Source organism: Culex quinquefasciatus, chromosome 2 (genome assembly GCF_015732765.1).
Source record: "Culex quinquefasciatus strain JHB chromosome 2, VPISU_Cqui_1.0_pri_paternal, whole genome shotgun sequence".
In the NCBI taxonomy this organism is placed as follows: domain Eukaryota; kingdom Metazoa; phylum Arthropoda; class Insecta; order Diptera; family Culicidae; genus Culex; species Culex quinquefasciatus.
Genome location: NC_051862.1, coordinates 100,448,743 through 100,460,920, shown reverse-complemented (window position 1 = coordinate 100,460,920; position 12,178 = coordinate 100,448,743). Strand labels below are relative to the sequence as shown.

Here is a 12,178-nt window from a genome sequence, read left to right as displayed (position 1 = left end):
TCACCATAAATCCAGTCTCCCAACTTCAAATAGGCATCCTTGACTGATTAAAAATAATTTGGATTGAATATAAAGTTTACTAACTACTTAGTATAAAAGTTTATATAACTCTGGAAATTCTATATAAAACTTATCTAAACTTAATTTTGCAAACTTTTAATTCAACTAAATGTCAATATATTACCATAGAATTGCTAAATAAACATTTTGGAGTGGGTATAACACCGTTTTGGGGGTATTTGTATCGATAGAATAGATTTTTCGTTGGAATTTCGTACCAACCCGGAATTACGTCGTCGGAAAATCCGCCGGCATCCGAACCGGTCAACAATTCTTAAGTCAACCTATGTGGCATCGGAAAGGGCATAAAATTTCCGATCTTTTGATACCCATACATCTAGGTTTTCTATAAAACCCACGATTTTAAATACCTAGGTAAAAACGTTGTTATGGTTTTGTTTGAGCAATCTGCCAAAAATGTATGGAATTTCGTAATTTTTGTTCTCGTGGATCAAACTTACTTTTGCCCAGGTATTTAAAATCGTGGGTTTTATAGAAAACCTAGATGTATGGGTATCAAAAGATCGGAAATTTTATGCCCTTTCCGATGCCACATAGGTTGACTTAAGAATTGTGGACCGGTTCGGATGCCGGCGGATTTTCCGACGACATAATTCCGGGTTGGTACGAAATTCCAACGAAAATCTATTCTATCGATACAAATACCCCAAAACGGTGTTATACCCACTCCAAAATGTTTATTTAGCAATTCTATGGTAATATATTGACATTTAGTTGAATTAAAAGTTTGCAAAATTAAGTTTAGATAAGTTTTATATAGAATTTCAGAGTTATATAAACTTTTATACTAAGTAGTTAGTAAACTTTATATTCAATCCAAATTATTTTTAATCAGTCAAGGATGCCTATTTGGAGTTGGGAGACTGGATTTATGATGATTTGTCAACAAATAACATTATTTATGTTAATTTTTCGAAAGGTGTACAAACTTTTTGCACCTTTTTTTTTCGTAATAGTATTTGTTATATAACTTTTTATAGAAATCATCTTTTCATGAGCTGTTTGTAGCAAAATGTTTGGCATGAGTTTTTGAACAAAACGTAGTACTAGGTTCCTGTCAAACTTTAAATTTTTTACATGTTTCATCACAAAATGTGCATAGTGCTCAAGGGGTGTAAATACTTTTTTTACATACTGTATGAGTCATGGGTTTCCCATGCAGATAGGACCTTTTGACAATTTAATCTAGAAAGACTGCATTTATCCAACAAGGTTAACCCAGAATGACAGGAAAAGTAATTACTTAAGTAGTTCCACAACAGAATTGCATTTTACTAGATGAAATGAAAAAAAAAATCGTAGGCTCCAAATTCTTGATTAAAGAAAAAAATTATATTTGTTGAGTGAAGGATTTTTTGTTGGGGGTTGTCTACGATTTGTTGAGATTTCCAAAAAAGTGTCCATGGATGGTTCTTTTATAGATTTTCATACAACATCAAAAACTAAAAACTAACTTAATCCACCTATGTGATTGGAGCCTTCCTCACTTATTACCAACAATGGCTGATATGATGGAATTGTACAAAAATTTCATCTATTTTTAAGATCCGGAATAAAAAAGTACATAAATATCACTTAAGTGGACATATCTCGAGACAGGGTTGCCAGATCTTCAATGTTTTGGACTCGTTGGAAAGGTCTTTTGATAACCTAATCAACGATGGGTCGGATGGTGGATCCGGACATAGTTTACATACATTTAAGTGAGATCCGGCATCCAAAAAGTACAAAAATATCACTTAAGTCGGGATATCTCGAGACAGGGTTGCCAGATCTTCAATGTTTTGGACTCGTTGGAAAGGTCTTTTGATAACCTAACCAACGATGGGTCGGATGGTGGATCCGGACATAGTTTACATACATTTAAGTGAGATCCGGCTTCCAAAAAGTACATCAATATCACTTAAGTCGGGATATCTCGAGACAGGGTTGCCAGATCTTCAATGTTTTGGACTCGTTGGAAAGGTCTTTTGATAATCTAACCAACGATGGGTCGGATGATGGACCTGGACATAGTTTACATACATTTAAGTGAGATCCGGCTTCCAAAAAGTGCATCAATATCACTTAAGTGGTCATATCTCGAGACAGGGTTGCCAGATCTTCAATGTTTTATGCTCGTTTGAAAGGTCTTCTGATAACCTAACCAACGATGGGTCGGATGATGGACCCGGACATAGTTTACATACATTTAAGTGAGATCCGGATATATGTGAAAACACATTTTTATACATAACTTTTGAACTACTTATAGAAACTTCAATCTGTATAAAACTCGATCTATGGGACCCTAAACCAAGTCGAATGCAACAGGTTCGGGTCAAATCGGTTCAGCCATTGCCGAGAAACATGAGCTAGTTTGTTGGTCACATACATACATACACACACACATACACACACACATACACACAGACATTTGTTCAGTTTTCGATTCTGAGTCGATATGTATACATGAAGGTGGGTCTACGACGTCTTTATGCAAAGTTCATTTTTAGAGCAGGATTATAGCCTTACCTCAGTGAGGAAGGCAAAACCCTAAAGCCGATTAGTTCCCCAGCATAAATTTTGCTCAAATTTCGGCCATCGGCCAATTTTTACATATAGAATCGACCACTAAACTTAAAGATCGAGCCGAAGAACTTTTTGCAGAACGGATCACGGATCACGCTAATATATCATTCTGCCCTCCCATATTAACAACAAAGATTTGCAGAGCTTCCGTGGCCGTGAGGTTACGGGTTTCGCCTTGTAAGCGGAAGGTGATGGGTTTGATTCCTGTCTGGCTCGGCAAAGTCAGATCCCTTCAAAGAGTAAATCTGCTCACTGGGAATACTGACCGGTAGGGGATGGGTTTCGACTAACGGCTTGCTGGAATTCCAATCCAGAGGTCGTGAGTTCGATACTCGCACCGGGATGATGAAGTTTTTATTTTTTTAAGATGTGAGTAGGTTTAGTGAGTTTTCACGATGATGCCTGCCCTCCCTTTCTTTCTTTAGCTTGCTTTGATTAGCATAAGAGGGGCGGCTAGATGCGAGCGTGAAAATTCACTAATCCCACACTCGGTGTGGGTCTTTCACCCCCAAACTCGTCGAAGAGAATATTGGCCTCGAGCCGAGAGAATAGTGGAACCATTCACGGACACTTAGATCATTGCTCGAGATGACTGAGAGAATTATGCCCTCGAGTTCATTTCTGGAAAAGAGATCATCCAACGTATAAAAAATAGTGTTGACTACGGGTATCTAACCAATGAACATTAACATACTAACTCAATGACTTAACTGCCTCGTCCACCATATCTTGGCGACTCAAGAGTGGTCATGAATCGATGAATACATTTGTTTTGATGTTGGTTGCATTATTCTTTCTAGTTTAGCATTAAGTCCTCAATACATCCCTCGACCCTATATTTTGAGTGAATTCAAAGTGGAATGAATTGTGACGTTGCACAAGATAGCACACAAGTGACCTAGGGTTAACATGTTCAATTTAATGTTCATATTCCAGGTGTGACGTAAAATATCTTCTCTTTTCTAAGCAATTGAATCTAGAATGGAAACGATCACCAGTTGTTTTGATCCAAACCCAGTATTGAACCAGGCTTCATGGCTTGGTTATGCATTTACTTTTTCGTTGGCTTTTGTAATTAATAATTGAAACTTGCCTCATACATTCCATAGACCATATGCGATTTCTGACTCTGAATTCCTCGGAATTTCTTAACCTGCCATTTCAATTCATTCTTAAGAAATGTATATGCTAATCACAGTAGAACATTTCAAACTGCCAATCGATTAATGAGCCATTGTACTATTTCTATTGTATTATGTAATCTGATACCTTTCTCTTGCGGTAGAACATTGCATGCTGTGTTTCAAAACCTTCTTCTTCGACATCGTTGGAATCAATAGCCGATTTCTTCCGTTTATTGGTAATGGATACAGTTCGTCGAGAATCGAGCAAAACGCAACTAAACGGTCGACCAACATCTTCCCTTCCCAGAGTGGTTCACATTCATCATTTGCAGCCCTTAGATTTCAGGTTAAAATGTTGAGGCCACAAAAATAAATTATTTAATGACCAATAGAAACCGTCAGCCACTTTTGTTCGGGTTTCCGTCCACTTGGGCAAATAAAAGAAATGTTAGCCCATTTGGATATCCTTTCAACGTCTGTCAGCTTCACGCCCGTTGTCGCTACAATTTTTCCGGCTTTTATATTTTCTGTCCAAAATCTCAGAGCTGGATGCTGGATGAAGAAACAGAAGGAAAAAAAAACTATTCCATATGACAGTGCTGCTGTGCGAGCATGAAAATGTTTTCAAATATTATGACGGGATCTCAACGGCATATGGACAGGACTTATGGAATAAATGTGTAAATAAACACAAACATAAGCGAACCAAAAAAACATATTGATAGCATCCCGGAGCTGCGAGAGTAAGTAAGTAAGGACGACTCTTCCTGTACTGGTCCTTTACTGGTTCATTTCGCAAAGCATGAGAAAAAATGAACTTTTGTTTGCCAGTTTACCAGCGGTTTTAAGATGTTAAAAGTTTTTGAACTTTTTTCTAAATTACAGATTCTCAACTGTTATCAACGGTTAAAATAGTCGTACATTCATTTACAAGGTTTACCGAGTTGAATAAATACATAAGAATAAAAAGCGTGCTTAAAACATGTTTTGCAACGAGTTGATAACATCATTTTAGCAATTCCGCTATAAACTGTTTTTTTTTAATAAAACGTTCGTTTTCCTGCGTAAATTATTACATTTTGACAGCACTCATATGGACGACCAAAATTATGAAATTGCAATGCATTGGAATGCATCCATAATATAAATGTGTTCATCAAATAAAAATCATAAAAAAAAGTTTTAAAATCTCTGCAATTTTCTGTTTTTCAACTGTAAATTATTATGGAACATATCATTTTAACACTGGAACGCCCAACGCATGTCCAACTTACACGGACGCCCAAGCCTCCCAAAAAAAAGTGGAACGGTAACTTCAACTCGCTGGTTCTCGGGCATTACTCAAACAATCGGGAAGATTCTTGTTTCCAGTGATTTGTAAGAATGTCTAGATGATCCTAAAATTTTGCAGAACTTGATTTGAATAAATCTGTAATTTCTGCGACCAAAAACATCGTTCCACCTTTTTCAAAACGACTGCCTCCGCGGATTTTATGGCGATTTTTTTTACAAGCAAAAAAAGTTAGAACGCTGTTTTTGATCGCAAAAATTACAGATTTGATCAAATTAAGTTCTGCAAAGTTCTAGAATCATCTAGACATCCTAACAAATCACTGGAAAGAAGAATTATCCTGGTTGGTTGAGTTATGCCGAGAACCATTAAGTTGAAATTACCGTTCCAACTTTTTTGGAGCCTTGGGCGTTGAAATGTTAAGGGAAATTTTATGTAATCCAGTTGAGTGTGGAGATTTTTGTTGTTCAAATCACGGTATAAATTTGGTATTGTCATTCTTAACATACGAAAAAAAAAATCTTATTTGCTGAGAAGAGTCAATCTGATCGCGCAAAGCAGTAGGACCCATACTGCCGTTTTACGGCGATATGATGTATACGCCATTGAGGTGATTTTGCTGTAGACACGATATTCTGGTTTTGTTCATTTTTTCAATTTAAAATGACTAATTTGAGGTCTGCTCTGTAGAAACTATTAAAAAGTACAATAAAAATGTGGCCCCTACAAAATTTTTAGTTTTTTCTTATTCTCTACGATTTTAAACCACAAACATCATTTGGCCGTAAAAATAGCAATAAAAAATCACTACTTTTCCTGCCCAATGATGTATGTATGCATTGCTCGATCAAAGCGATCAAAGCTGGCTTTATTTTTTGTGCCAGCTATTTTGATAGCTGAGTGGATCCCGTAATGCATTGTCCACGTGGATACTTTAAGGGGGGGGGGAGGTATTAGGGAGCGTTCTTTTATTACGTAACGCAGTTGGGGGAGGGGGTCAGAGGTCGTGTTACGATCCATACTAAATTTTTAAAATTTGTATGGAAATTTTGTTACGAAGGGGGGGTCTTAAAATCCGATTTTTGCGTTACATAATAAAAGAACGCTCCCTTAGCGATTGTCTATGCTCCATAACACACATTTTTTGCATGAACAATTGTCAGCAAGAGAGGAGGGTGGGTCTAGAATTTTCAAAAAAGTGTCTACGTGGATGTGGATAAGGTGTCATCCATTAAATACGTCACATTAAAATCAGCCAAAATTTACTCCACCCCCCTTTGTCACGATTTCCCTATGCTTTTAACATGCAACGTCACGCTTTCTCAAAACCCCCTCTTCCCTCAGAACGTGTCGTACTTTATGGATGATGCGTAATGGACGTCCCATAAAGAATTAAATCGAAATAATGTAATAAAATATTGCCCAGTCTTGATTTGGTTCCAAAACCACAAATCAACATTCAAACAGTATTGAATTTGACTTCTATCAATTCTCAATGTATACATACATCATGATGAGTAAAATTGGCGTATACATCATTGTTTGTTTGCTTAATAAAATGGGCCCCAGAGCAGTTTTTTGAAAAATTCTTTCGTCAGGAGGTAGCTTTTAAGATTCTTTATCAAACTGTACAATAAAATTGAAAATGTCCAAAATGGCGTAAACATCATATCGCCGTAAAACGGCAGCATAGTACGTTGTGTTGATTGATTGCAGGTTCCCAGATGACCAACGGATAGCAGCAGAAATAAAACAATAGCTTGCACTACACTTCAGACCAATTGCCTAGGACGGTGGCTGGATGAAGAAGAGAGTGATCGTCAGATCTTTATTCGTCATAAAGGTTCACATTCGTATTGTTCTTCAGAATGTACACAATAAGGACGTGTCCATAAACTACACACCGTCCCAACACAATCTTATGCAAAATTTGCAGAACTTTTCGATAAAAATGCTTTTAAAAGCACACGATTTAGCTGTACAAGTTTTTTATAAAGGTCCACCCACCACACTCCCCCACATTTAAAAGCTCATTAGAACTTCCTGGTAATGGACGCAAACTATCCTTAGCTCGTACACACATAAACAAGAAAATTGAAAATAAAATTTGAGCCAAGGACTAATTAGATGTGCGGTGAGTTAAACTACAAGGATGGTATCCCAGTGGAAGAGTCTTGCTTTTAAGGGATCCGCTTAATTCAAATTTATTATTTAAAAGCTAGCATTGACGACTGATTACTGAATACTTATTAATATTTAATTGAATAGTTCGTTGAGTTTTTGTTTAAAATATTGTTTAATTTTTGCATTAAAAGTGGAGCGGTTATGTACTGTTTGCAAATTACTTGGAAGTAAATTAAATAGCGTAGGTCCTGAAAACTTGATTCGTTTTTGGCCTCATGGACAAAAAGTAATGTATGTATTTTAAAAAGAAAGCTAGTGGTAATATTTTATGACAATTGTCAAAGTAAAGTTCATAAGTTAAATTAAGTATTGGTTTTTTCAAAAGATTTTTCAGGCATCGTTTTTGTAAGGTTTGTAATTTTATTAAATGAGAACTAGCGGTATGTCCCCATACAGAAATTAGGTAATTTATTTCAGAGTAAATGTAGGCAAAATAATATTTTAGTTGTTATTTTAGAGTTTTGGAAAAAATACCCTTACCCTCCACAAAATTCCAATGTACGATGTGACAGTTTTTTCTATTATGTGATTGTGGTTAGTTCAGAACAATACAGGATCAAACAGAATTCCCAAGTATTTAGAACAATAGACTTTTTCGATTATGCTAGAATCAAGCCTAACTTGATCGTGATTTTTCTAATAGATTTGATTATCATGTTCTTCATTTTGGAAGCATTAAGCGACAATAAGTTAGCATTTAAATATTCATTTAAAGTTCAAAGATCATTTTCCATGAGTGATATTATTGTGTGAATGTCTGTAACCGTTGTTACAGGTTTCCTTTACTTATAAATATTTAAATGCGAACGTTCACGATCTTTAAGGTTATGGTTAGTAGGGAAAAGGGAAACAAATGAAATTATAAACCAGCTAGTAGGGATTTGGTACAAAACGATTGAAAAACACAATTTGTTAACACACTGATACAACACAACAACAAGGTGGGACCAATATCAATATGGGTGGAAAATGGAACGACTCCAGAGGGTGGTGTGACCTCCCTCTGTGACGTCATGCCGTGTCACTGGCATCGGAGGCTTAAAGGAACCTTGAAAGACCGCCATCGGTCTATTCCAAACCAGGCAAGTGTGCGATCAACAAGTTGAAAGTAGAGCTTAAAATTAGTAGTGAGTGCGAAGGTGGAGAATTGTGCGCGAAGCACCCTACGTCGTTCAGGTACGTCTAAAGCCCTGCAGTACGGCTCTGCAGATGAACGATTGCCAGCAGCTAGAGTTCAAATTAGTCGGCTGGTCCACTCACTACTCCCCGTCCACAGGACCTTTTGTGTTGCCGTTTAACGGCCATTTTGTCGGTCAGCAGGAAGCTGGTCCGTCACCCCGATCGCACACTCTCGGCCTAGCAGCAGTAAGAGCGGAGGAGCCAGCTGCTACGCCTAACCCGTCAAGGATCAACGTTTTCGCTCTGGCCAGGGTGGCCATCAACACCAAGGAGCACGCTCGGACCGGAAGGTCCTAATTCCCAAGGAGCGTTTTCCCCTCTCGGGTTGGCCGGATTGGGCAGGTCCCAGGTCGCCCGATTGCGTCAAAGAGGGAAGGCCTGAGATTCCAGCCGTGCTCTACACCACCATCACCACCACCGTCGACACTGTTCCGGAGAACCGGTGTCCACCAGGACGCGAGCGCTCGCTGGCCGAACGGATTCGGCCCAGAAGTCGTCGTCAAGGTAGCAGCGGTACGTACCCGCAGCGTCTAATCTCCCCCCCCCCCCTTTCATTTACACACACACACATACACTTACAATAAACACACTTTAAAACGAATTACTATTTATTAAATTATTGAACCCGACCTACAAAGAAAAGTGAACGTTTAAGTCCTTGTCCGCGATCTCCTCTGTTGACCACCGTAGCGCAGCCGACCCTAAGATAAACCCTTAAGTGTCTCATGCCCTTAACCTGAGCTAGTCTTTGGCCTAGTTTTGCAAGAGTTACATGTCATTGTGAGGATAAAATAACGCAGCATCATCCGCAAAATGTCTTGCATTTCCATTAAGTTCCAATCTACCCAGATCATTAATAAACAATAAGAATAATAAGGGCTCGGCCCAATGTTACTACCTTGTGGTACACCAACGTTGATGGGAGATAGATAGCTAGAATCTCCTTCAATGTAAACAAATTGTTTTCTATTTGTCAAATAGTTTTAGATTACTTCATTAGCAACACTTCTGATACCATAATATTCTAGTTTTTAAGTAAAATGTTGTGATTAAGCGTATCGAACGCCTTCTTCAAATCTAAAAAAAGACATCCAACAAATATCCCTTCATCAATTCCTTTTACAACCACATCTACTAGTTCAATCACAGCTGTTTGAGTGCTAGACCCTTGTCTAAAACCTTACTGGAATCCATAGAAAACATCATGTTTGTAAAAAAAATCAAACAGTCTAGTCACTAAAAATTTTTCAAAAAAAATATTGAAAACTGCAATTTAGAAATTGGGCGATAATTTTTACAATCCCAAGCATCATCCGATTTATAAATTGGGACAACTATTGCTATTTTCAGACAGTCAGGTTAAAATCGCAAAAAAAACTGGTCAAAACTGGTTTTGGTTATTCTCACACAAAACGTCAGGCGACAAACTCGGCGACACCAAACCAAAGGCTCAAAAATGGGGTACTTTGGGGTTAAAAAGTTTATTCAATAATTTTTATTGTTGGCTAAAACTGCTAATAATCATAGAATGCAAATGAGTTAAAAGTTGTTACAGATCCACAAAATACTGTCAACATTGAGCCGTTTTTGGAATTTCACAAATCGTCACCGTCGTGCTAACTAGTCGTACGTACATTTTGGGCTTAATTGCATCTAAGAGAGTTGGAATTGATGAAGTTTTACGGAAATGCGAGCAATTTCAAGATTTTTTTTATGTTTTTTAGACCTCAAACTTCAAAGCCCGTTTTACCCCACTTCCCTTTGTCGTAGAGGGCTCATATTTGGCATGAGTTCATCTCATGTACTCACAATGCCTCACCTTTTGACCATCACAAATCCCCAAAATTCGATTTCAATCATGAGTTTTTTCGGTTTTTATGGATATTCCAAAAAAACTCCGTGCATTTTGTCACTTTTCATATGAAATAAGTTTCAATCTTGTCGTGCTATCTTGACACAGCCTGAAAGATGATATAAGTGCGACAAAAGGCCAAAGGGATTTCAGGTCAGAACGCTTTTGACACAGTTTGACGAGCTCGACTATATCGTAAACATTTTCAATGATAACTCTGGATTCCGGAAACCAATTTCAACCAAACTTCGGGCAATGCACATAATGGTCTACCAAACAAAACGTGTTTGTTATTGTTTACATTGCGTGCTCTCGTTTTTGTATATTCAATGTCAAACATTAAAAAGCGTTTATCTCGGAACGTCAAAAAGCGACGTACGACATGATAAAAAAGCAAAGCAATCCACATTAACGACCACCTGGTCTTTGTGGGCTCTGTTGCAAGTTTCTGCTCATTTCTAGGCGTCCGAAGGTTATGTGTGGTGAGTCACCCAAAACCTCTTTTACGCAATTGGACCGACGTTTTACTTCCCCATCCGATAGAAGGCCAGGAGGATAAGGCGGGAATTGAACCATCGAACCACCCCATAGCAACTTAGGAATCGGCAGCCGAAGCCGCTAACCACCGCGCCACGAGGCCCCTACGACATGATAGCACGGTTTAAAGTTTAAGCCCAATTTGCCCATTGTTTTGAGGTTTTGCAAACTGTGTGTGCAAACGATAAAAACATAAGCATAAGCTAGAATGTCATGGTTGGAAATGTTGTCCCAAAACATCCTAGATCCATCATACTTTTGTTACATTTGGCTATGGAAAGATTACACAATACACACACTGAATTCAAATCATTCATTAGCTCTGATTTTTTAAAGTTACATTTTTATTTTGCAAATGCAGACATTTGAAGACAAATATTCGAAATATTTAGTTGGCTCGTAATTTCCAGTAAACTTATGACATATTTCCATAGGGCATCGGTACTCATGCACCAAGGTGGACAGATTGGATGCAAGAAAATCCTGCGCGCGTGTTTTACTGCTTGGCAAATAATTTCCACGTTAAAAAAGCCATCTCATAGGCCCCCGTTGGTTGCAATGATGACGACGCTGGATGACGAAGGATGGAAGATGATTATGAGTAGAGTGTATGGACGGTAATAAAGAAAATGCTGCACAGCAAAAGCGAATTTCTGCAAGTGTTTGAGAGCGCAAACCGTGAATGTGTTTTGGCGAATCATGAGTACATGGAAGCATTATGAACCATGATGAGTTCGCCCGGAAAAGGTAGAGTTGATGAAAATTTCCATTTCTTTCTCGCGTTGCCTCTCCGATGATAACTTATGCCTACCTGCTCACCCATGTGCTCATGTGCATCAATGACAGAGAAGGAAAAAATCGCGGAACAGACCGCAGACCAGAAGAGTGAGCGCACAATCTACAAAGAAGAAAATAGGGACGAGAAACCTTGGGAAGTGCAATTATGGAATGAGCATTGACGTGTGGTACAAAAGGGAAATTTAAATACTTAATGGTGAATGCTGACGACTAAATTAAATGCAAATTTTTAATTTCTTTTGTAAAATCTGCCGCATCACGACCGTGGCGTTTAAGTATGTGCAAGTTAAAAAAAAAGTAATAAGGCAGTACAGCGAATACTACTTATGAGAAGTTTGTCCTACTTTACTCAAAGATTTATTGTGGTATATATAAACAAAAAAACGTTTTTTTTTGTCAACTAGGTACTATTAAATTATACTAACAAACTATGAACTGAAAACAAACACTCCAAAAATGTGTAAAACTGATTTTAGCATAAGCATGCCGACACTCCCATTCGAAAGAACATTATATGAAATCCACATGGCCGTATTAATGATAGCAGAAATATTGTCTCAT

General features: G+C 37.9%; 1 long non-coding RNA gene across 1 annotated transcript; it reads left to right on the top strand.

Annotated features, from left to right (window-relative positions):
* Positions 1-8,224: 8,224 nt before the first annotated feature.
* On the top strand, positions 8,225-8,825 carry LOC119767289. Its single transcript, XR_005277435.1, has 2 exons — positions 8,225-8,427; positions 8,528-8,825. It is a non-coding gene; the product is annotated as an uncharacterized LOC119767289 (long non-coding RNA).
* Positions 8,826-12,178: the final 3,353 nt, after the last annotated feature.